Genomic DNA, 25281 nt, shown 5'->3' with positions numbered 1-25281 from the left:
CAGGCAGTAGAGGCTCATGCACTAAGCCAGGGGTGGGCAAACTATGGCCCACGGGCCACATCTGGCCCTCCAGACGGTTTAATCCGGCTTTTGAGCTTCTGCTGGAAGCAGGGTCTGGGGCTTGCCCTGCTCCCACACTCCAGCTGGGGAGCCAGGTCAAAAGTTGCTCCCGGAAGCAGCATGCTGCTGCTTCCAGGAGTTGCTTGAGGTAAGTGCCACCCAGAGCCTGCACCCCTGGCCTCCTCCTGTGCCCCAGCCCTGATCCCTCTCCTGCACCCTGAACTCCTCATTTCTGGCCCCACCCCAGAGCCTGCACCCCCCAGCCAGAGCCTTCACCCCCTTCTGTACCCCAACCCCAATTTCGTGAGCGTTCATGGCCCACCATACAATTTCCATACCCAGATGTGGCCCTCGGGCCAAAAAGTTTGCCCATCCCTGCACTAAGCTGTAGAGGTCCCCAGCTCAATCCCTACGTGAGCAATCCAGGTTCAGCCCCACAACTCTTTGCCCACCAGGGCCAGCAAGAGCTGGGTATCCTGCACACAGGTGGTTTTCAGTTTTGGAGATTAGACTGTCAGAAGTTGTATCACTGCCTTCTGCTAGCTGGAATATCACAGCTATATGTGAATCTACACGTATATGTATATGAGAGTCTTCCACGCAACTGACTGGCCAGCAAAGATGCTATAAATCCCACTGATGGAACAGGTAACAGCAATTCTTCTTGTTCTCAAATGGCAAAGGCTTATATTGTATTATCATAAATGTGCCCAAAAGTTTGTTAGGTGCCTCCCTTGGCAGAAAGAAGAAAACAGAATTAAATTAAAAGCGCCTGGCCCCAAGCATCTTACAGATTACTTTTGGAAAATGATGCAATGAGAGAAATAGTGTGACCCTAGAGCAGGCGAGGGAGGGAGGATGGGGCAACAGTAAGATTACATACTTACTCAGAGAGGTTAGTGCACAGCATAATAAAGCACAGAGCGTTCTTTTCATGAGATATACGAACACAGTGAATAAGAAGACTAATGGCCAACTTGTAGGAATCATGAAAGACGTGGGTCTTCAGGAGGAATTTAAAAGGAGAGGATAGAGGCTTTGCAGACCAGCTTGGGATGGTATGCCATGCATCTGGGCATGGAAGAAAGCATGGAAAAGACGGTGGGAGAAGCAGAGAAACATGTTAAGTCTGCCATTATTCAGTGTAAAGGGGCATATCAGGGTCCTGTTTTCCTTACTTGTGCTCCACATTTTGTCAGGAGCAATGAACCAGCAGACGTGAAAGTTTACATTTTCCAAATGTGTAGCAAGGCTACAGGGAGCAAGCTTTTGGCCTCACATGAATAATTCCACCACACCTAGCTGCACCACCTGCCCTTTATGCCATTCTGGCTCTGGAAGTCATAATTGAACCCATGAAGTCCCTGAAGTGGCAGTAAACACAGAGAACAAAAATATGCCACCCAGAGCAGTAGACATGAGCAAAACCATGCAATTAGCAATTTCATTATCGCCAACCCCAAAAGTTCAAAAATCATGACCCAGACCCCCGCAAATCATGAGATTGGCCCCAAAATCATGAGGTTTTTTTTCTAAAAGATACTGTGTTTTTTGGTCTCTGTAACAGGCAGCCTGCCCTATTAAGGGCCAGTAGGCCTTGGATCAGTCTGCTCTGTTCAGTTAGCCTTGCTATGCTACACATGTATAGGACATGAAACATAAAGGAAGAATGCCCAGCATTTCAGTGCTGAGCAGCAGTGATCTATTAAATGATACATTAGTTTTGACAACAGAATTAGTAGGTAAAGGCTGACTGGAAAGAAAACAGAATTAGCAGGTAAAGGCTAATTGGGAAGAAAACAGATTGACTGTTCCTATCTGGGGGTAGGAAGCCTGGCTGAGAGCCAGGAGCTCTGTGAGGACTGTGGCTAATTAGAGTCTGTTGTCAGGGTGGGCTTAAACTGGATTGTTGAATGGACTAACTGCCCAGGTACTTATTAGTAAGTGTGGAGACAGGTGAGGCTTGTCTATAAAGAAGGGCTGGATGCTGAGTCTGGCTAGGCTGAGGATTCCTTTGTTTTGTGTTTTTGTTGTCCTTATAAGGACTCTTTTGCCCTGGAAGGTGTAGAACTTTCCTTTGAGGGCAAGTCACCTCTATGACAGGAGTAGGCTGAAGAACCTTGTGGGGAAGCTGAAATGGAAGTGCTGAAATGCTGTGTGTCTCGGGTGAGTCTCTTAGTCTGTCCTTTAATTTTTGAATTCTCCCTGCTCACCCGTAGTGTGTATGGGACAATTAGGCCATGTCTACACTAGAACCCTTTGCTGACATAGGTATACTAGTATACTATATAGGCTAAGCACTCTTAGGTCTACACTCGGGGCTTTTGCCAATACAGTGATGTCTATCAGAGGTGTGTTCCCTCAGGCATTTATCAGTAAAGCACTCTGAGTGTAGGCCTGGCATTAGTGTTCCCAAATCTCCCAAATTTATCAAGTAAAGTGACATTGCCGCCCCCTCCCCCCAACTGATGGTGCCTTATTGGCTGCCTGATGATGAGGAGCTTCCAGCTAAACCGTAACATTCTAAATAATTAATTTGGTGTCAGTTCATACTACAACTACCTAGCAGTTAATTTTGTTCCAGGATCCTACATCAGTTCTACCCCACCAGCCTCACTTCTCCTCCCCCTGCAGCTCCTGGTGTTCTTCACCCCTCTCCCACACTAGGGCAGGGGCTGCAGTAGAGTCATCTTCTCCAGCTTCTCAGGCCTGGTGTTGCAGGGAGGTGGAGGAGCAGAGGAGCCATCGCATTATTCTGGGAAAGCGGAGCTGTTATGCTGCTAGACTCTTTCTGCTCCCTCCTTCCCGCCTCCCTTCCTGTGAGAATAGTGTCCGCTCCTGAGAGGAGGTAAGGAGAGCTCAACCTGTTTCCTTCAGCAGCCCTAATTGGCTGCTCTTTTTGAGGAGGCAAGCAAGTGGGTAGGGCAGCCAAACAGGGGGGATTTTCTTAGACAGAGCTGAAATTCACTATGGGGCTGGAGCTTCTGGCCTCAACCCTAGACTGGCTCCAGCTTTAGCCAAAATCCCTTGACTCATGATATCGAGAGTTGGCAACATGGCAGAAAACATGGAAGAGATGGCTGATTGCTATAGAGATCTTTTAATTAAATGAGAACACACCCTTCCCGTGAGTTGTTATGAGAATTAGTTAGATAATTAGTGGGGGAGCTGGTAGCCATTTACTGTTAAGGTTTCTTGACACTTCTCATAATAAGACCCTGTTTTCAGTTGCTTATAACTTTGCTGAACTTTAACTGTTTGGGCTTGAACCTTCCATGCTGTGTGTCTGCCTCAGACTGATTACTTTTTGGAAAATTTCAGCCCGAATGGTTCACTTGTTTCCAAGAACAAGGCTGGGGGTAAAATATGATACACCCATTAAAAAAATTTTAGTGGCCATTTCTTTGAAAAGCTTTAGAACCCTCATGCTTTGGAGCAGGCATAGGTGCTGACTCCATGGGTGCTCCAGGGCTGGAGTACCTGCGGGGAAAAAATGGTGGGTGCTGAGCACCCACTGGCAGTCCCTCTAGCAGTCCCTCCCTCCCCCCCAGTGCTTCCCACCCACTGGCCGGCCCCACAGATCAGTGACCACCCCCACCCCCCCCACACCTCCTGCCTGCCTCCCTCCCTCCCTCCCTCGAATAGCTGTTTTGCAGCGGGCAGGAAGCTGGGAGGTAGGGGGAGGAGTGAAGATGTGGTGCGCTTGGGGGAGGAGCGGAACTGGGTGGGAAGAGGCTGGGGATGGGGCTTTGGGGGAAGGGGTGGAGTGGGGGCAGGGCCTGCGTCAGAGCCGGGGGTCGAACACCCCACTGCACTTTGGAAAATCAGCACCTGTGGGAGCAGGGACTTGAAAATTGTCAGGGATTTGCCTTTTGCCATTCCATGAAAATCTAGCCAAATTTGGTCAAGTTATAAGCCTCTGAAAAATTGCAGTTTGCACATGTTTAGGAGATGTTCCTTAGATTTTGGCAGCTAAATCTCCAAAAATTCATTGGAGGTCTAGGCTGCTGTGGGCTGTGCCAGATCTGGCTGCAGGTGCCCAAACTGGGAGCAGGGAGACTCTCTCTCTCTCCTGTGTTCTCAGTGATCCCCCTGCGGGGCCTAGGCAGCATGGAGGAGGAAGCTGTCACAGAGTTGGGGCTCTGCAGATTTTGCCGACCTGACAGGCAGATGTAGAACTGGGGAGTCTGGAACCCCAGGGAGATGGGACTGGAGATTTTAAAAACAAAACAAAACTCTGTTTTGATTCTTCCACAGGAAATTTCACATATCTGACTTTTTGTTCCAATTTGGAACTTTTTTTTTTCAGAAATGTGACATTTTTTAAAGGACGGATGTGCCAGTTTTCATACAGCTTTAATTGTGATACGGTCTTTAAGTACATGATCGTATTCTATTTTTTCCAGGGGAGCCTGCCTCATTCTGCACAGGTTAGACCTGCTCTGGGAATCAGTCAGGATTGTTTATTGAAGGAGGCTGTTGTTTGTAGGATGTTTGCTCTATTTGTTGCAGAAGTTGAAAGCTGTGAAGTGAAGGAGGCAGGGGACTGCAGGAAGAGAAAGGATAGTCTCAAGGTGAAGGCAATTGAATGCTCCCCTGGAAAACTGCGTTCTGTCCCTGCCTCTGCCAGAGAGTTCCTATGTGATGCTAGGCAAATCACATAAACCTAACTTTTCACAGATAGTCACTAAATGTGTGTTCCTCATTTTTGGGTGCCCAACTTAATACACTGGGGACTGATTTGCAGAAGTGCCGAGTGCTCATAGCTGCAACTGAAGTCAATGTGAGCTATGCTTTGAACACTTAAATTGTTCTATTTGAGCATAAGCTTTTGTGAGCTACAGCTCACTTCATCGGAAAGCTTATGCTCAAATAAATTGGTTAGTCTCTAAGGTGCCACAAGTCCTCCTTTTCTTTTTGCGGATACAGACTAACCCGGCTGCTACTCTGAAACCTTACATTGTTCTGTAATGCTAAGGCATCTCAAATTGTTCATCTAAAATTAATGGACATTTTTAACTTTTATCTCTCTGGCCCTCAATTCACTGTCTATAAAATAGGGATAATACCACCCCCTCATTTCACAAAGGTGTTGTGAAAATTAATTAATTTTTGTGAAACACTCAGATATTATGAGGAAGTTTATAATTCTGTCTTCAGAGCAGCGTTTGAATAGTGTGCAGTAAATAGGGGGGGCACACACTGAACAATGAAAAGAAAACAAACTATTAAGTAGCTGCTCATGGACTGAGCACCATTCGTCCTCTGCATTGAATTAGACAGGGCCCCCAGGGAAAAAAATAATATCTGATCATGTAATTAAAGTACATATACACAAGGAAGCTGAATTAAGGTTGCACAGGAAATTTTAATTCTTGAACGTCCTAATTTGCTTGACATTGCAACCTTAGTAATGTTCTTTTGACATAGTTTTTTGTGTGTACTATTTATATAGTGCCTTGAAAATATAAAATGCTAAATCAGTGTTAAGTATTATTTCATGATATCCATGGAAATTCCATATCTATGGATTTATCGGAGCCCTGATGCTGACTAAATACATCACTATAATAAGCTTTGGAGTGTATGACTGTTTTCTACCTTTGCCTTGTGGAAATATATTCTGTACATGTCAGTCATGCATTTATACACAATATACTAATCCAGTAGATGGTGCTGCATGTCTATATATTTCAGTGTTTGTTTTTTTTAACAAGAACTCAGTTGTCAAGCTCCTCTGTTTAAAATGGAGAGTGTGATTTCTAGCAAAAAACAAACAGAAAATGCTTCCTTGCTGGTAGAATCTATGGGTGCTGTATTAGAGCTTTATGGAAGGAAAGAGAAGTAATTTTGAACAAAATAAGACTATAACTTGACAAACAATTTCCCCAGCATATTCTCCCACTGAAATTATGGACTCTTTGGTTACACAGACCACTATGTTCATTTTTCAAAATATATAACTGCAAAACCACAAAAAGAAAAGGAGTACTTGTGGCACCTTAGAGACTAACCAATTTATTTGAGCATGAGCTTTCGTGAGCTACAGCTCACTTCGAAAGCTCATGCTCAAATAAATTGGTTAGTCTCTAAGGTGCCACAAGTACTCCTTTTCTTTTTGCGGATACAGATTAACACGGCTGTTACTCGGAATCTTTACAAAGCCGAATAACTGTGGTTTTGCAGGTTTCAAAGTTTTTATTGTATCTAATAAAAATCCAGTTTTAGACTTACTAATTTTGATTATGCTCAGTGCATTAAATAGCACATATGCATGAAAATAAAGCTTTTCATGATGGTTTGGCTTCTGATAATGACTATGGAGGTAAATTTGTTACCTGTAAACAGAGAGAAAAAACAAAAGTGTAGACATTTCTTGAAAAATGTCTGCAGTCTGTATAGGTCATCAGGAAAAACAATATCTTATTTAAAAGGCTGTTGCCTAGGGCATTTTAAAACCGAAGCTACAGGATTGCAAGTTAATAAAAATAAACCAAAAGATTATATATTTTACATATGGCTCCTTTCATCTGGTGACCTCAAAATGCTTCACAGCACTCAGGGAGGGAAATATTTTTAGACCTGCTTTACAGATGAGTAAACTGAGTTGGTAGAAAAATGAAAGAAGCCAAGAATGGGAAAAAAAGATTATGGGGATAGCAGGAATGAGGAAAAGAAGAATTGGAAGATATGAGAGTAGAGATGCAGGGCTGACACTGCAAAGGTTCTTGCATTGTTATCTGATTTGAGATGAATATAAGTAAATACAAGGAATCAAGAAGAAGTCATGGTAATTTCTGCTCGTATTAACTAAAAACATTATTTCTTTATTGGACCCTGTAACTCCCACCTTGGGTAGGTAGAAACCGATTGCACCATAAAGTGATGTACTCAATATCCAGAATCGTTGTGGTATCAATTGTAGAACGTCCATTAATTGCTAGTCAATGAATGAAATCAGATTGGTACCAGCTTTTATTTCTTCATAATAAAGAGAATCTGGACCAAAATCAAACACTCTTGAACACTGTGGAAGTCTACATGTGTATCTGAACTTTGTGATCCAATCCATCTCTACTGTATTATTGCCAGCACCCAGTGCCGAGAGGCTAAACAACAGCTGAAGTTGGTTCGCTACCCGGTGTGCTACACCCAATAATCACAACGGGGTGGAGAAGCAGAAAAGTTTATTTGAAGCTGTAAAAAGGTACAGGGAGAATAAAATCTCAAATCCTGCACACAGAGCAGGAAGTTACACAGGCTTTTATACATCCTTTTTCCCAGCATACTTATCCAATAGCAAGCTGCCCTAAGTATCCATATAGCCAGCCAATCCAATTCCCAGCTAGTTCCCTTGTTCTCTGTATCATTTCTTAAACCATACATAAAGCTGCTTTATTCAGCATTGTTCTTCCATATCTGCCCTGTTTGGCCTTGCTTAGTTTCAGGCAGTCTGACTCTGCAGCATATTGTTGCAGATTCTCAGCATAACTGCTGTGTGCGCCTCCAGGCGGGAGGGCCAAGGACACTTGGGCCTAGTGCGAGGGGGCTTCATCGACACTCGTGGTCTTCCATCCCCTCGAGTTACCTAGTGGCCATGCCCCAGTGTCCCCGACACTATGATGGTCTCCAGTAGAATCTCTGAGGGCTGGTCTATCCTTAAAAGTTTTTCTGGCATATCTGTGGTGGTTAGGAGTGTGATGTATATTTTACTAACATGGCTATGTGGCCAAAAGCCCTAATGTAGACACAGTTGAATCAGCATAACTGCACTTTTACCAGTATAGCTTGTTTTATTTAGGGATGGTGGAATAACAATACTGGTGTAAAAACAACAAGGAGTCCGGTGGCACCTTAAAAACTAACAGATTTATTTGGGCATAAGCTTTCGTGGGTTAAAAAACCACTTCTTCAGATGCATAGTTTTTAAGGTGCCAGAAGTTGTTTTTTACCCACAAAAGCTTATGCTCACATAAATCTGTTAGTCTGGACTCCTTGTGTTTTTGTGGATAGAGACTAACATGGCTACCCCCTAATACTGGTGTAGGCTCCAGCTTTGCCAGTATACGAGTGTCTATAGTAGCAGCGCTTTCCCAATATAGTATATTGATTTACTTTCAGCAGTGAGGGGCTCGTAGTTCAGACATGACCTTAGTTATGGCTAGGAAGGTGGAGAGCAGTCTTTATAGCATCTGTTAGCATCAGCCAGTTGAGGGCACCAAGACTGCAGTCAGATCTATGCCCAGTGATCAGGTGGTACATTTTCAAAACGTTATTCAGAAAGTGTTCACGTCAACCCATTGCTAGGTTTTATTTAATAACCTTCTAACCCCCCGCTCTCTCCTCCCCCGCCCCTGTGTTCCTCTAATGTCTTTTACAGCTCTTGCTGCACAGTTTGAAGCCTTAGAGCTGTATTCATCAATGACTCACACCCTTGCTTAGGGGCCAATTTTCATAGAAGCTATTTAGGAAAATCTTGAAATGCACCTCTCCCATGCAGTGCACAAAATGATTTTTGTATTCATTACTATTCTAAAAGAACTTGTTGCCCTTTGGAAATGTTCAGTTATTAGTTATATGTGTGTGTGCGTGCACAGAGCTTAGAGGCCATGTTTGAGTGCTCTAAAAATAAAAATGTATCATCATTATTATCATTGACACTAGTCAACTGAAAGGTAACTATAGACCTGGTTAAATTGAGTGGCAGCAGGCAAATGCAGAGGAGTTAGGACTGATCTGGTTTAGGTTAACAAATACCATAGACTCTCAAGCACTAAACTTATTAAAAACCATCCTCACACTTGATAATGATTAGCAGCCTTGTCAGGAGTTTTAGGAGGGAAGCCAAAGACTGACTGTAGGAGACTGAACTGCTCTCTTACCTCTCCAAATTCTTCCTCAAGGTCAAGGTTAAAGCACATTCCTAGAGCAGTGAGGGGAAACTTACTCCTTGCACTAAAAAAGCCAAGTGTTAGAATTTACCCACTCAAGCACCTAACCCTTGCTGGTGACGGCATCATGAAAATGGTTAGCCATAACAATATTTCTGATAGATCACTTTTAACAGTGAGGGATTTCTGTATTAAAGAACCATAAAGCATAGAAAAATAGCTAGTTATTTATGCAGAGGAGACTATCTTACCCCAGAATTACTTTTAGCAATTTTGGGGAAGAGACAGAGCACTTGATTCTCCACTGGTTTGCCCAATGTGTTGTTGTACAGGTGTACACAAAGTGGGCCTGAATCACCACAGCATTAATTTAGTTACTCCTCTATAAACAGGTATAAAACTGGAGTAATACAATGGTGATCTCTGATTGGGTTGCATTTGACACCTACTTTGCACTGGTATAAATGGCAATGCAAGGTACAGTCAGTGAAGAAATAGGCCCTGGTTGAGATAAAGACTGATGCATCATGTTTATCCAGAGTAGCACTGGTGTTCATGTTCACTAATTCCATCCATTCAAACACCTTTATTCATAGTCTAGACAGATTTGTAGAGTTTTTTGAGGTTCATTAGCACTAATGTGGCATCTTCCAATAAAGAATCTTAAAGCACTTCGTAATCATTAATTGGTTAAGCTGTACAATGTTTTTGTAGGTATCATACCTGATAAGGCTACCCTAAAAGTGAATCTAATGACTCACCATAGGCTACACAGCAGCTGTCGGATACAGGAGTAGAGCCAGGTTTCCTGCTTCTAAGTCATATGCTTTAACCGCTCGAGTCTGCTGCTTCTCGTTTTAGTTCCAGTATTTCAGCTTGTGATTAGAAACGTAACCATTACTTTTTCTGTTTGTCCAACAGAATGAGAGACTCCTTCTCCAGACTGGGGATGTGTCTGACAGAAATTCATTTCTGTACCCAGGCCGCTCTGGTGAGTTCTTCTGGGACCTGTGTTACAAAGATCTTTTGGGATTTAGCTATATACATTCTGCTCTTTACCTAAATTAGTGCAGCTACAGCAGCCTTTCTGCTTGGCCGAACAGTATCCTGCATTTCAAAATAGCCAAAGAAGCAGCATACTATTCCTATTTATTTGTATTACAGTAATATCTAGACATCCTTAGCCCCATTGTGGGTACATACAAATAGCAGGACAGTCCCTACTCCAATGAGCTTACTGTGTAAATAGACAAGACATACAACGGGTAAGGGAAAAGGGAGTATTATTACCCTCATATTATAGATTGGGAAAAGAGAACTTAAGTGACTTGCCCAAGATCACGCTGGAAGTCTGTGGCAGATCAGGAAATTCACCCTGTCTCCTGAGTCCTGGTGCAGTTCCTTAACCACAAAAACATCCTACAAAAGAAAATGAATAGGTTAAGAGGGAGAAGGCTTCTTTTATAAAATGCACAAATCCTGGGTAAGATAACCAGCTACCAGAGGGGGAAGAGCTAGGTATTTTAGTCATTTTGAACAACAAACCTACACCTACAAGATATACAACTTTAATACTGAATTATTGCAAATGGATATACTGAAAGTTAATGAAGGGGAAATATGGAGTAAGGCAGTAAGGAAGCATGCTGTATGATAGCTTGTCACAGTTGAACAGTGCATACTGTAATTTTGTGTGGAGAATAAAGCCTGTGCTATTATGAAGCTGGATTCTGAACTCTGCCAGACTAACGTAGCAAATGTGCATCCCTTGCATGTGGCCCAGGAAGATTTGGTTTGCCCTTCTTGGCTCTCTTGCTGTTAACATTAAAGGAATTGAAGGCAACGCTGCAGAGAGGTGGGTGGGTTTTGTCCTCTGAGCTGCAACACTCCACCTAATACCAGGGTAAATTTCCAGAGAGTATTATTTAGCCACTGCCAATCACCTGCTTCCCAGCACAAGTTTGCCTTCCTCCCCTTATGTGCAGACTAGGAGACAAGAATTATTACTTGCTATTTACTTTGGGAAACAAATTGTGCCCTATATGTAAAAGTAATTGCTGTTGTGTTTACGATGTAGCTGGTACTCAGTTATTCGATAACATCGTATGTCCATCCCATATAGAATACTGATCATTGTAATGGGTTCTACAAACCTCATACTGAGCATAGGCTGAAGAGGGAGGAGAGTCTCTTCTGTTTACAAGCAAGCAGCTTGATCACAACCCCACGCAGTTGCCAGAGCTGCCAATCATGGAGAGAGGCACCAGAGCTTCAACCAATAGAGGAAACAAGGCCAGGGGAGAGTAAAGAGAAGGAAAGGGAGGCAGAAAGACCTGGGACTGAAAAGGGGTGACAACCCTGCCCCATGCTACCTCCAAGAAACAGCCAGGTGAGTGAAGTGCTCACAGGGCTGAGTGAAGTGCTGAAGGGACAGAGTGAAGGCTTGATGGATTTAATTGGAGGTGAAGGTCCAGGAACCGACCTGACTGAGAGCAAACTAAGGAGGGTCAGTCAGGAGAAGTTGAGACCCGTTGAGAGACCACACTAGGAGACAATGACAATCATACATGTATTTAAGTCATGAATGCATTTTACCCCCATATATAACATTGCACAGCCAAGCAAGTGGGGGTTGCCTTCCTGTGCATCATCAAGGGTTGTCTCCTGTCAGAGGCAGGATGCCAGACTGAATGGACAAATAATCTGATCTAGCGTGGCAAATCTTGTAGTACCATCAACCCCAATTCAAATGGTTTTACTCATTTGGATGTGATTGAGCTGGGAGGCTACAGCTTTCTATAATCATGATAACCCTGTATCATACTCTACAACCTTAGTCCAAATAAGGGTCATATCCCCTCCCATATTTCCAGGGAATAGTGATGAAAGGGGTGCAAAATTGATTCCTTTAGGCTAAAATCTGACAAAAGGAGGCAGTGTATTATCAAGTCCCTCACCCTCAACTATCTTTCTCCATATCGCTGTGAACTGAAGTTGGATGTGTGGCTGGATGCTGAGGGAGAACCACCAAGACATTTTTTGCAGTAAAAGCCATAGGGATTTTCCCTAGTTAATTAATGTTTCTGTAACAAACAGTGGCTGCACACAGACACTATGGTTGTCAGTAGGGACTTCCATCACCTAAAGCGCACACCCATATCACTTGCACTAAAGGAGCATTTGATGGTTAGCAAATATCAGACTGTCCCATGGTAGCATCCCACAGAAGGAGCCCTGATCATATGTTCTGAGCCATTGTATTACATTTAGGTTAGATTATGCCTATCCTCCCTAAATAAAATGAAATTAAACCCTGAATCAAACAAATGAGATGTATGATCATTGATCTGACTTCTACTCCTTTATTTGCACAAAATACTCATTCTATGCCTGTCTATTGTCCATTTAGATTGTAAACACTTCAGGGCATGTGCCATTCATTCTTACCTCTGCAAGGTATCAAGTTCACTGTTGGGACCTTGCAAATAGGGCTAGTGTTTCAGAGGTACTAAGCACCCGCAGCTCCCACTGACTCTGAAAATCAGGCCTCTAACCAATATTAATTAATTTACAAAAACTCCTTCTTTTAAATCACCCTTTAAGGAGGTGCAGGATGGGCCAGCCCAGGACAGGGAGGCTGAAAAAGTCATGGTGCCATGAGGAATGAGGAGTCTGAAGATTACTACAGAGTTTCTGGGATCTCCGTAGAGGAACACTGGCTTTCAACAAATATGGGTTTTTCCTGTGTCTGGTGAGATTTGTGGGCTAGAAGGACCACACAGCTGACCACTCCATGGCCAAGAACCTCCCAAACCAAGCATAGGATGCAGCAAAAACTCTGCAGCTATAAGGCAGTAAATTTATAATGTGTTCATGGTTTCCTCTGTATACTATGCAGGGCTGGCCCTAGATCAAATGGTGCCCCAAACGAGGAGCATCTTCAGCATTCCCCCCCATCCCATTTGCTAAACTTTTGAATATCTTATTTTTATTGTATTTGTAGCCTATTTCACAACTTTGATGCATGATTTGCATGCATGATTTATCCCTATCATATAAGATGATATATTTTCATGCTAGGATATGTAAATCTGTATTTATTCATACCATATATAAGCAAATAAAAAAATTCATTTCTTCTAAGCTTATAGAAACTTTTTAATTTTAAGGATAACTGAAATGTACTAACATCAAGAAATTGAACTGTGCACCAGCATTGGACAGTAGTAAATAGTGTTACAGTAGGTGACAGCCTTAGAATGTTAACCCTAGTCCTGTAGGTCAAAAAATTGCTTTTCTCGCCTTTGCCCTTGCGAACTGAAGCATAGCGTCAGAGAGATTTTCAAGCGATAAAATAGCAAGCGATGTCAGTCTCTTGTTGGCCATTGTCGATCGAATATATGTTTTAGTGAGCCTGAGCTTTGAAAAGCTGTGTTCACCACTCATGACTGTGACCAGCAGCGTGAGCAGAAACCTCAAAGCTATCCTCACCTTAGGAAAAGTATCTTTCAGCTCTGCATTATGAATGAATTGGAGAACTTGGAGCGCAGAGCACTTTTCATGTTGCAAAATGTGAAGGATGTTGCCCAATTCAACACAGAAGTTTTTATCATTGATGTCCAAACATTCCCCATGTGTCACCCTCCAGTGAAGGTTCATACAATTGTTCAAAAATGTTTTCCGCCAGCAGCTTATTAAGGTCATACAACCCCCCCCCCCCCACCCCACCCACAGGTCTTTTTGTGGTGCTTCATTTGTCCAAACCTTTTTTCGATGGGCACTTGAGCGGTGTTAGTGGGCGAGCAAAAAAACTCCCTCTTGAATTTTTCTTGCGAGCTTCCCATCACCTCATTTCTGCCCTCATAACCAGACTGTGTCTTCTTCTGGTGAATACGAGTGTCCCTGAAGACAGGCTCATCTCCTAAGTTTTCCACTATTTCTTTGGCAGTTTGATGGCATCTTCAAACCCATTGTCTCTATAGGCCACAATGATATCAAGGCAGCTTCTCATCAAAGTAGCAGTGGTCACGATGTTCATTGATGGAGTTTGTAATGCCTTGCTTACAGTGTTTACTTGGAACAAGCTATCATGCAAAACCACAATTGAGACCAGAAATTTGAAGTCAGTGATCTGGTTTGCCAGACTTTGCACATTGTGTCAGTTTCTGGCCTTGGCCTTACTTGACTGTGCCAGTTCATAGAATCATAGAATATCAGGGTTGGAAAGGACCTCAGGAGGTCATCTAGTCCAACCCCCTGCTCACACCAGTTCCATCAGGGTGCCGCAAACTTCAGTCACTTGGTACCTCACTGATCTTATGCTATCAATGAGGCTCTCCCAGCAAGTGTGACTTAGCTGCTTCACAGTCAGATTTGTAATATAATCCATGAGGATCTTCCACCTGATAGTTGAGACTGAAAACAGAACGTATATCCTTTGCAGTGCTCTGGAGAGAGATAATGAATCTAAAGATGATGACTCTGCATCAGACACAACCAGGTTGTGGGAATGGCAGCCACAAGTCCAGAAGAAAGCTCTTGGATTCAGCGCAAGGATCCTTGCCTGGACACCACTGTTTCTTTCCTCCATGTCCTCACCATTGTCATAGACTTGGCCGTAGCAGTCCTGAAGCTTTATTTTATTCTCATTCAAATTGTTCGTAAACAGTTCTCATTGATTTGACTGGCAATGCCCCGCCCCTTATATACCTGCGAGGGCATGGCTGACTACATTCTAGGAGGTTCAAGGAAAATGTAGTTCTCAGAAAGTCTGGAAGATTCCATGAGATTCTACAAAGCTCCAGAACATTCTAGGAAGTTGTGAGAAATGAAACTACATACGGAATACTTGAAACGTTTTACTTAAAACATTCTATTTTCCCTTTTGTCACTAACAACAAAAAACAGCACCGTAAGCCTGGTGCTGCTCAAGCCCAGCACACCGGCTGGTCCCCTGCCCCTAAACTGTCCCTGATAGTATGACTAATGTCTCTGTTCACCATTCTCTCTAGGGAAGTGTTTCCTTCTCTCTCCTCTTTTAATTCAGTCTTCATTGGCAGAAGAGTTGTAATCCATGATATTTAGAGAAGAATAAAAATGAGATGCAAAACACAATATAAAGAAGATCATTCTTATCCTATCTCTCAGGATAAATGTCAAAGCAGGTTTTAATTACAAAATGATACCTTTTTCCATTCAGTATCATATCTCCTCTCTTTATACACCGAGTAGCTGGGAGAGTCAGTTTTAAAGACTGTTTCTGCTTTCAATCCTCCTGAATCTTACCTTGGAATGAAAGGTGTTGCCCTCCCAGTGATCAGCTGGACATGGTACACTGGTGACTTGTCTTGTGGGATAGTCAGCAAATTCCTGGAGCAATTGCACAGTAGTTTCAAGCTTTTTCTACCTTTTACCAGCTTATTGGGTTTAGGTGTCTTACTGCAGAGACAACAGACCTTCTAAGAAAATGGCAAGGTTAAGGGTAACCTGAGTGGCCATACCCTGGTGTAAAACAGGAATACCTCAGTTGAAGCCAGTGGAGTTATGCATATGTGAAATTGATGTAAGAGGAGAATTGGGCCCATAATGTAATGACAGAGCCACCGCAAATGTAACTGAATCCTCAAGTGACTACAACCTCTCAGATCTAGCTGAGCCTTCTATGTTTGTGTCCCCCTGGTTAAGAACATAAGAATGACCATAATGGATCAGACCAATGGCCCATCTAGCCCAGTATCCTGTCTTCCAGCAGTGGCCAACACCAGGTGCCCCAGAGGGAACGAACAGAACAGGTAATCAAGTGATCTATCCCCCATTGCCCGTTCCCAGCTTCTGGCAAACAGAGGCTAAGGACACCATCCCTGCCCATCTTGGCTAATAGCCATTAATAGCCACTGATGGACCTATCCTCCAGGAATTTATCTAGTTCTTTTTTGAATCCTGTTATAGTCTTGGCCTGCACAACATCTGACTGATTGGCGAGGCCCCGTTTCTCTTTTTTGAAATCACATGTCTTTAATAGGATTCTCGATGCTTGTTTTGGCAGGTTCCCCATTAAATGATTGAAGGTCCTTGGACAGTAGTTAGTTGTTTGTTTCTCAGCAGTTCTTCTTCTTGTGGAAGGGACTTAGCTTTCTTCCTACTGGCACATGCGGAGCCCAAGAATGCCCTGCATTGTCAAGGCAACAGCATTTGCTTGGGCAGCAGCAGGAGAAAAAGAAACAAGAACATCCTCCACAGGACCAAGTCTTGTCCAATGTCGTATGAGCATGTGACCTAGTCTGCTCAATGCAACCAGTACCTATTTATCAGTTAGAAATGGCAGAGACCGCTCAAAGATTTGTTTAGTGTGTTGGAGTATAAATGCTACAAAACACCATCTAAAGTATATGCAGATACATGGCACAATTGTGTCTTTGCTTCAATAAACTTGCTATGCTGTGTAAAGGTATCACATACCAGTAAGGAAATGCCTCCATAAATCAAATGCTTTTAAATCATTTTTCTCAGATAGTTCTGTTCATTCGGTATTCTTTCAGTTTGGCAGTTCTATTGTTATCCACAGCTCCAAAAGAATAATTCCTGTTGATCTTTGTTATCTGAATCTCAGTTTTTATGTTGTTCAGTTCACTTCTCCTCAGTTACACAATTTGTTTCTCATGCTGGCCAAACTTTAAAAAAAAAAAAAGGGCCAGATTCTCAGCTGGTATAAATCAACATAGCTCCATTGAAGTCAGTTGTGCTATGCTAATTTATACCAGCTGAAGAACAGGTGAGTTTGGTGTAGAAAAACTGCTTTTCTGGCTCTTGCCAGATCAAGACCACTAGAAATCCAAGTTCTCTGTTTAGCCATCTAATAGAAATGGCACATGCACACAATCCTGCAAAAGTGCCCGCAACAGCACACAAAGGCAGTAGATCCTGGGAGTCTTTCTACATTTTCAAAAAAGACTTGCAATATTTCTGGAATCCCTCCTGGCTGCTCAGCCCATACCTAGAAAAAAATATGCCATTTTATTATAATTGGAGCAGTAAATGGATGTTCTCATAGTGATGTGATAAACCATAATTCTCTCATTAGAAATCAAGTGACAGTATCTAAAGTTTATTAATACATCCAGTCTTATACACAGTGAGGTCAAAAGATCACGAGAACTGTGATTGTAGGTGTTGGCTGGCAGTTCTGCACTCTTACTAAGATCCTCCATTACAGTCTTCTTGGCTGGCATAAACTAATAGGTTTTTGACATTTGTAAATGCCTGCCTTCCCATATTTGCCACCTTAATATTATACGTATAGAAGTACCATACAGCGTATCACATATTATTGTTCAATGTTACATGACTGTTATTTCTTCCCTATCCTCCTCCAGTACCCCTGGGGCTATTATTTTAATAACGTCTTTGTTTATTAACATTTTATTCATATAGCAGCATCGTGTAGATGGTCCTTCACAAAGTGCTTTCAGTTCAGGTTAGACAGTCTAATTTTTCCCTCTCCTCTTTCTCCTTTCATTTTGTTGGGAGTCTTCTATTTAGTCCCAGACCTGTGAAAACCTAAAAGATCAATAAAACTTTAATCCTGAAAGAACTGCCACAGAGTGGGGTGCTTACAGAGACTTTGGGCCCAACTTAATATTGTCCTGCATTTGTGGAGTTATTGATGCCAATGCAAAGTGTGTATAAAATGCTACCCAGTTACAGTGGTAATGATTTACACCCATTTTGTATTGGTGCAAAAGACTATATAAACTGGAGGGTTATAGTGAAGCAGGCCTTTTGAAATATATTTCATTGGAGGTATCGGACATTTGTTGGAGGTTTTGAGTCTAGAAGGAGTCCAGATTAAAAGATATAAAATCTCTTAAAAATTAAGATCTTGGAAGTGTGTTTCAACATGGACAGATGCATTAAACAATCTCTTCCCAACATCTCAGCAGAAATATCAGAAATCCTATTCCTCCATGTAATGTGGTATATAGATATATGTAAGACATAGAGGAAAACAGCAAAACCTTTCAAATAGACTTGGTTCTGTTAGGAGAAAGAATCTGCTGTCTGACTGTAATTCCATTCCCCATCTCCAGCCTCTCCCTACACTGGTTGAGCCTCACTGCTCCTCCAATGCATAATGCACTCCCAGCACAATGGAGAGAGGCCAGGGGCAGTATGGTGAAAAATCAAATAAAGCAGACAAAAACTTGACAGACTCACTCCCTCTAAGTGTCACAATATGAACTGGCCAAGTGAAAAATAATGGCTATTATCCTGTCTCATTAAGTGACTTAAATGAGTTACAGCCTCATTCAGAGGAAGTTCTCTGGGCTGTTTCCATGGGCTACTTGTGTAATTTGCTTGGTAAGATGAGGAAGTCAGTTTTCGTCAGCTTGTGTAGGCCTGATTTTTCTCTAGACCCCAGTGTAAATCAGGAGTAACTTCACTGAAGTCATTGCAGTTATTCCAGTGTCAAATTGATGTTAATGAGAGCAATACCAGGCCGATTAGGCAACTTTGCAGTTCATGAACAGTGCCCATGATTTCTTCCATTTACATTCCACGCTGGTGGGTGGCTCCACAAATGCACTGCAGTTGTACATTTCTGGTAAAGGCTTGTATGAAGCCATGAAAAAATGGCCCTTAATGTATGACTGGTTATAACTTTAGTCAACATGCAGGACTATGGTACTTTGAGAGCCTGCAGCCAGTTACAGTACCTACTTCCTTCTAAGCAGCCATTTGGCTGGCAGATATAGGTATTCTAGTAAATAGTACTCAGAAGGTATCCTTTCAAAACGTTTTACAAACATGGGTACAGATTCACGAGAGCGGGTGCAAGGGAGGTAGAGAAGTGTACGTTATTCCTCACTGTGCAAGTTATAGGATGCCTCTTGAGCCTCAGGGAGATTTAACTAGATGGCAAGTAGCAGTGTGACCATTGCCACCCACCTCCATCAAGTTTCCTACTATGGAAGTAGCAGCTTAATTTGGAGCTCCGTGGATACCCGTTGTGGATACCAGAACTGGACATACTATTCCAGCAGCGGTCACACCAGTGCCAAATACAGAGATAAAATAACTTCTCTGCTCCTACTCCAGATTCCCCAGGTTATGCATCCAAGGGATTGTCTTCACTACTGGGGTAAGTCGACCTAAGTTACGCCACTCCAGCTATATGAATAATGTAGCTGGAGTCAACGTAGCTTAGGTCGAGTTACCCTGGTGTCTTCACTGCGCTGCGTCAACAGGAGATGCTCTCCGGTTCACTTCCCTTACTCTTCTCAGAGAGCTGGAATACCGGGCTCGACCAGAGAGCACTCTACCATCTAAAAGGACCCCTGCTGCATCAATTGTAGCAGTGTCGATCTCCTCATAGCGAAGACCAGCCCTAAGGATCGCATGAGGCCTTTTGGCCACAACATCACACTGGGAGCTCATTTTCAGATGACTATCCACCACAATCCTCATCTTTTTCAGAGTCACTGCTTCCCAGGATATTGTCCCACATCATCTAAGTGTGGCCTATATTCTTAGTTCCTAGATGTATATTAAAATGCAAAGTGTTTGTGCGTACCCAGTTCACCAAGCAATCCAGATTGCTCTATATGAGTGACCTGGCCTCTTCATTATTTACCACTCCCCCAATGTTTATCTGCAAACTTTATTGTGATTAAGTAGAAAAGTTAAGTGGTATATGGCCAAGAACCAATCTCTGCAAGACCCCACTGGAAACACCTGTTTGATGATGATTCCCTATTTACAATTATATTTTAAAATTTACCAATTAGCCAGTTTTTAATCCATTTAATGTGTGCTATGTTAATTTTATATAGTTCTGTTTTTTAATCAATATGTCATGTGGTAGCAAGTCAAATACCTTACAGAAGTCTAAGTATATCACATCAACTCTATTACCTTTGTCAACCAAATTCGTAATCTCATCATAAAATGATATCAAGTTTGTTTGGCAGGATCTATTTTTCATATATCCATGTTGATTGGCATTAATGATATTACCCTCCTTTAATTATTTATTAATTGATTCCTGTATCAGCTGCTCCATTATCTTGCCTGAGTTCAATGTCATACTGACAGACCTATAATTATCCAGGTCATCTGCTTACGTTTTTTACATATTGGCACAACATGAACTTTTCCCCAGTCTTCTAGAACTTCCCCACTGTTCCAGGATATATTGAAAATCAACATTTATGGTCCAGCAAACTCCTCAGCTAGCTCTTTTAAAACTTTTAGATGCAAGTAGCTGCTGTTTAGCATCCTCCTGAGATACTAGTGGAAGGGAAGGAGTATTACCATCATCATATGATGAGATTGTGTCGTCTGTTCCCCGCCTCCCATGCAGAAAAGAAATATTTGTTGAACACTTCTGCCTGTTCTGCATTATTATTGATAATTATACCATTTCTATACCACTGTTAGGATTATATTTATTCTGAATGTACTGGAACAACTTCTTATTGTCCCTAACTGTGCGGGTCATAGATTTCTCCTTTTGTCCCTGTGCTTTCCTTATCAGTTTTTTACAATTCATAGCTTCTGATTTATATTCATTACTATCAACAACCCCTTTCTTCTATTTGTTTTATATAAAATATCTATCTATTTATCTGCCTTCACTTTCCCTCTAAAGAAGGTCAGTTTTTTAAGCACTGTAGCCTTCTTCCTCAATTATGGCTTTTTGGTCATCTAGTGAAGTATTTTGAAACAGTTCCCAATTATCATTCACTTTTTTGAATTAAATTTTTCCTCCCAGCTGATTTGGCTCATAACTGTTTTCATCTTTGTGAAATTGGCCCTTTTAAAGCACCAAGTATGTATGTATATATGTGTGTGTGTATGTGTATATATATATATATGTATATATATTTTGTTTGGATTTTATTCTGTTTCTACATTATAAATGTGATCATTTGTACCTAAAGCTAAGATACCGCTAATTTTGAGTTCTGTGATCAGTTCCTTTTTATCTGTTAGAATGAGGTCTAATACAGAATTCCCCCGTGTTGGTTGCAACAATTTTTGAGTTAGGAAATGGTCATCTGTAATATTTAGAAATTCCAGGAATGTTTTTGTACTGGCAGCATGAGACCTCCAGCGTATGTCACCCAGATTGAAGTGCCCCATGGATCATGCAGCTTTTTTCCCTACACATTAAAGATAGGTGCATAAGGAGCCAGTCGTTCTGTTCCCTAGTGTGATTTGGTTGTCTGAAGCAGATACCAACTAATACTCTAACTTGTGCTTTATCTGTTAGTTAGGACATTGATCCATGAGCATTCAAGATCATTTTCTTCTGAGTTACAAGTGACTCAGAAACAGGTAATGCCATTTTTGACATAAAATACCACTTCCTCTTCCCTTTTGTGCACTTGATCATTTCTAAAAAATTATAACCATTGATTTTAACATTTCAATTATGCAAATCAGTCCACTAGTTTTCAGTAATACCAGCTAAATAGAATTTATTCTCATAAATGAGCAATTGCAATTCTTGTTTGTTACCCAGGCGCCTACAATTGGTGTATAGGCAGTTAAAGAATTTCTTCTCTTCACGTCTTTAGGTTTTTTGATTAATTTCTTGATCAATATCTTGATTTTGTGGTAAATGAGTGCCCATATCGTCTCTCTTTTTACCATCTCCTTTTGTTATGCTGTATACACGAATCAGTATTCTTCATTCAGGAGGCACCCTTTGGTTTCTTTCTCATTCCCTCCCCTCTTTTGAATTTGGACACACATACACCCAGAAGCTGATCATTTGATCACAATAGATAAAAAAGACACAGTCCTGTATCATACCCACTGTTATCTTTCCTTCAGATGCATGGTCTACATTGTCTAAATAAATGAAATTAAAAAAAAAACCAACCAAATGGATATATGAGCAGGAAGATTAATGAAGGTTAGGAACTTTGAATCCAGCAAACAATTTTGATTCTATGTCTATGATGCATTTAGATGCGTCTGTTTACTTTAGCTCATAATAAAATAGCATATATTGTTCACAGAGGCAAATAGTATTACATCTGTTATTTTTCCTTGTCTCACCTTTGTTCCAGTGTGATAGAATCATATTTCTCTGCACCGAGGTACTCCTGTTGATGAAGAGTGAAGTACACGACAATAGATTCAAATCCATTATCAAACAAATATAGAATAGTGAGCTTTTCAGGAAGTCATAAGAGAAAGATGTTGTCTTTTTTCTGGCCTTACGCTGAATGTGAGCTACACTTTTATGCAAACAGGACCCAGTGATGTTTTTAGTATGTTATGTACAAACTACTTTGCTTTGTAAAATTCTCATTTATTTCTGTTTTTGTTTGGTGACAGTCTTGTTAATTCAAGCTGCAGTGCGCTGATCACTAGAGAGCAGAACGCTGTCCCATGCTGCAATGCATCATTCAAAGTTGTTTGTGAATTTGTGTCAGTTTGCCCACTCTGCTCAGGAATCCGCACAGAGCATATCATGAGCCCCAGGTAAGTGCTCCCACTGACAGAGCTATTGAAGCCAGATGTGAACTGAGTGATGGTAAGATTAAATTAATCAGAATTGTTCACAAAGTAAACTCTAAATGCCTACAAATAACTATTTACTTACTTCACCTGTGTAACTATTGACTTTGGTTGACTTGCTCCTGATTTATCCTGGTATAGATTAGAGAAGAATAAGGTCCTATATCCTCTTTTTCTTTGTTTCTTAAACCCTGAAAGATCCTAGGAACAAGGCTGGGTTACGGGAGGGGAGATGGGATTTAGTTCTTCAGTAAAGACATGGAGCTCTACTGATGTCTCCTTCTCCGAGCACATTGCCTCCATCAGGAGCCTTACAGCTGTTAGCAGTCACTGGCATTAATAATGATAGTGAGCATCACGCTTTGTCTTAAGTTTTTGCAGGTTTGGTGTCCTAGTTTTGTTTTGGTTTTTTTAGTATTGATGTTAATTAAATTTAGCTCCTTCCAGTGCTGGTTGCTTGAAGAGGTCTTTTCCCAACTTTCTATAATTCTGCAATTGGTCAAACTGTTTCTTTATTTCTCAGTGCTAATGGGAATTTAAATGATATGTTTATTTGTGGCAGGATGTTGGAATCTATATCAGTGTGGTGTTTTATATCTTTACTGCATCCAGTCTACTAAATACCTCCTCATATTCTTCAGAAGACAAGATATACACCTTAACCATCTGATTTTATAAACTGATCTTCTCCTCGTGGGACACATGGAATTCCTCCAGGTCTTTGTGCACAAATGCATTTTGCTTTTATACTTCTTTGCAATTTGTACTGAAAAGATTTGAAGCAGTCTGACTGAGACTCGGGCAACCTGGGTTCAATTCTGGACTCTGCTATAGACTTAATGTGTGGCCATGGGCAAGTCACTTAACTCCTGTTCACCTTAGTTCCCCATCTGTAAAACTGAGATACTTCCCTTTGTCTCTGTTGTGTAGTTAGACTGTAAACTGTTCAGGTGAAGGACTGTCTCTTACTATGAATTGTATAGTGTCTAGCAGAATGGGGACCCAATCTCAATAGTACTGTAATACACAGTACTAATAAGAGCAGCATACTTTTGCAAAATGGTTGTTTAATTGCATGCAGCATTACATCAAATTCTTTATGTTGGATACTCTTACATTGTAATCGCATCCACATTTATTGCAAACAAATCGGTTCTCTGCTGTTTGCTTGCCATTGTATTGTTTCTGTGCCTTTGTATGGATTTTTAATTAGATGGACTTCAGTTCTTGCTAACACTTTCACTTGGGGCAGCATAGCTTTCTAGAAATATCCACTGTTTTTTTGTAACGTGAAATCAGTTTCACATTACCTTGTTTTGACCTGGTTATCAATTTTTAACAACAAATAATTTGGTGTCTGATTAATTCTTCTGTTAACTATTCAAATTCTCATGATTTAGTTTTATTATTTAAGTCTCTAACATAATGGTTAATGCTCTCAGCTCTTAGCTTCTGTCTTGTCAAGAATATGTGCTTTTCCTAAGTGACATTCTTATGTATATCAAAGTATTGGACATTTTTGAATGACTTTTGAATACAATTTGCAGTTCTTTTCGTGCTTCTACTGAAATATATTGCATATCTCCAATATCTCTGTGCCTGCTGCAGTAGCAGTATGTTAAAGGATTTTACTCTCTTGGATTTCTCTGTAATATTACTTGCTTCTAGGAAAACTGAGCAACGCAGCCACCATCTCCATCAGTTTTCTGCCCAGTTCACTTCTAGGCTGAGGGATTCAGGCTCCATTTCCCTCCATATATTTAGCTTACTTGTCAGATAGGGTAAGAGATCGGTCTTTATCTCCTGGCGTTAGTCATATGACATAGTCCCATGTTACAAAAAGTCCATACCCTTGTCACATGACAGGGTGGTTCAGTCAGTCTCCAGTGACTCCAGCAGCCGTTGTTACAGTAACATAGCATTTAATTCTCTCTTATGCCTCCAGAGGAAAATATAGTCTTCAGTATTTACAGAGTCTTTTTTTTTTTTAAACATGGGGCCCAATCCTGTAGTTCTGACTCAGATAAAATTCCCAATAACAATGAGTCTGATACTGCTCCTATTAAAATAAATGGATAGATTCCCATTGACTTCAATGAAGCAGAATTGGCCCTAGCTGGGGAGTTGTGTGTGTGGAAGCTTGTAGGAAAAGGATCTTGAATTCTACTGAAAGGTGACACATTTGATATATTTCAAAATTATCATAAAGCAAATTATTGTGGCTTGAATTTCTATTCTACAACCGTATTTAATTTATTCTGCAATAATCTACTTCCTCAAATTAGCTTAACAAAGAGAAGGTTGAAGGGTGACTTGATTACATATTAGCATCTACATGGGGACCAAATATTTAATAATGGGCTCTTCAGTCTAGTAGAGAAAGTTATAACATGATCCAATGGCTGGAAGTTGAAGCTAGACAAGTTCAGATTGGAAATAAAGCAAAACTGTTTAACAGTGAAAATAATTCACCACTGGAACAATTTACCACGGTCATGGTAGCTCCTCCATTATTGACAATTTTAAAATCAAGATTGCATGTTTTTCTGAAAGATCTGCTCTAGGAATTATTTTGAGGAAATTCTATGGCTTGTTTTATACAGGACGGCAGACTATATGGTTACAGTGGTCCCTTCTGGCTTTGAAATTTTGAATAAACGTCCATCTAATTAATGCCTAATTTTTTGCAAACCTGGGACTGTTTTAGGGGCGGATACCATAGTCTTTATTCGGCAGAGATCCCACTGTCTTCAATGTGGAGTTTTATCTTCAAAGAGTTTCCCCTTCAGTAGGAAATTTT

The 25281-nt window shown here is 41.2% G+C and overlaps 1 long non-coding RNA gene across 2 annotated transcripts; it reads left to right on the top strand.

The window, feature by feature from the left end:
- Positions 1-636: 636 nt before the first annotated feature.
- Positions 637-23801, top strand: LOC144930854 (uncharacterized). 2 transcript variants are annotated; one of them, XR_013636311.1, is made up of 6 exons: positions 637-708; positions 9873-9942; positions 11074-11340; positions 12555-12702; positions 22299-22445; positions 23044-23801. It is a non-coding gene; the product is annotated as an uncharacterized LOC144930854 (long non-coding RNA). The 2 variants fall into 2 exon arrangements; XR_013636310.1 differs by lacking the exons at positions 22299-22445; positions 23044-23801 and having other exon boundaries at positions 12555-13053.
- Positions 23802-25281: the final 1480 nt, after the last annotated feature.

The sequence above is a fragment of the Lepidochelys kempii genome, chromosome 9, assembly GCF_965140285.1.
Source record: "Lepidochelys kempii isolate rLepKem1 chromosome 9, rLepKem1.hap1, whole genome shotgun sequence".
Classification (NCBI taxonomy): Eukaryota; Metazoa; Chordata; order Testudines; family Cheloniidae; genus Lepidochelys; species Lepidochelys kempii.
Note: the sequence above shows the minus strand (reverse complement) of the source record. Positions and strands in the feature narration are given on the sequence as shown.